The sequence below is a fragment of the Xylocopa sonorina genome, unplaced genomic scaffold, assembly GCF_050948175.1.
Source record: "Xylocopa sonorina isolate GNS202 unplaced genomic scaffold, iyXylSono1_principal scaffold0085, whole genome shotgun sequence".
Taxonomy (NCBI): Eukaryota; Metazoa; Arthropoda; class Insecta; order Hymenoptera; family Apidae; genus Xylocopa; species Xylocopa sonorina.
This window is the reverse complement of record NW_027490156.1, coordinates 1,096,515-1,097,675: the sequence shown is the minus strand read 5'-3', so window position 1 is coordinate 1,097,675 and position 1,161 is coordinate 1,096,515.

Below are 1,161 nucleotides of genomic sequence, written 5' to 3'. Positions count from 1 at the left end.
CGCGGCCTAAGGAGGATTGCAACTCTATTGCTTCGATACTTCGACATCTGGAAACGCTACTTCCTAGCAAGGAATTGTGGCATTTACATTCATCTGAAGTGTAGACGAGGTATACATAACTCTTCGCAATGAATATTATATTTTATCATGCAACATAGAACTGAGATGCGATATCGCGTTTTAGGAAGCATTACTACTCTATTGCTTCGATACGCATACATCTAGAAACGCTATTTCCTAGCAAGGAAGTGTGGCATTTACATTCATTTGAAGGGTATGCGAGGTATACATGACACTTCCTAATCGATATTATATCTTATCATGAAACATAGAAGCGGGATGCGATATCCCGTTTTAAGGAGCATTAGAACCCTCATGCTTCGATACGTAGATATTTGCAAACGCTATTTCATAGCAAGGAAGTGTCACATTTACATTCTTTTGAAGTGAATACGAGGTATACATGACACTTCACACTGAATATTATATCGTATCATGAGACGTAGAAATGAGATGCGATATCCCGTTTTAAGAAGCATTAGAACTCTTTGCTACAATACGTAGACATCTGCAAACGCTGTTTCCTAGCAAGGAAGTGTCGCATTTACACTATTTTGAGGTGACTGCGAGGTATACATAACACTCCACAATGAATATCATATCTTATCATGAATCATAGAAATGAGATGCGATATCGCATTTAGGAAGCATTAGAACACTATTGCTTCGATACGTAGACATCTGCCAACGCTACTTCCTAGCAAGGATTTTCAGCATTTACATTCTTTTGAAGTGAATTGGAAGTACACATTACACTCCACAATGAATAGTATATCTTATCACGAAACACAGAAATGAGATTAGATATCGCGTGTTAAGAAGCATTAGAAATCTGTTGCTAGGATACGGAGACATCTGCAAACGCTATTTCCTAGCAGGGAAGTGTCGCATTTACATTCTTTTGAAGTGTCACGTCCTGAAGTCGCGAAAGCGCTCGTCACGTGAACACTTTTCGTAGCCGTTCCCGAAATCGACGCGAATTGCGCGGAGCTGGGTTCGTCGGCGGACAAGACTTGATTTACCGGGTACAAAGACGTGCAACTTACCTTTCGTTGCTCTAGGCGCTGTAGCTCTCCTCATCCTCGTAGCGTGGGGTGGATT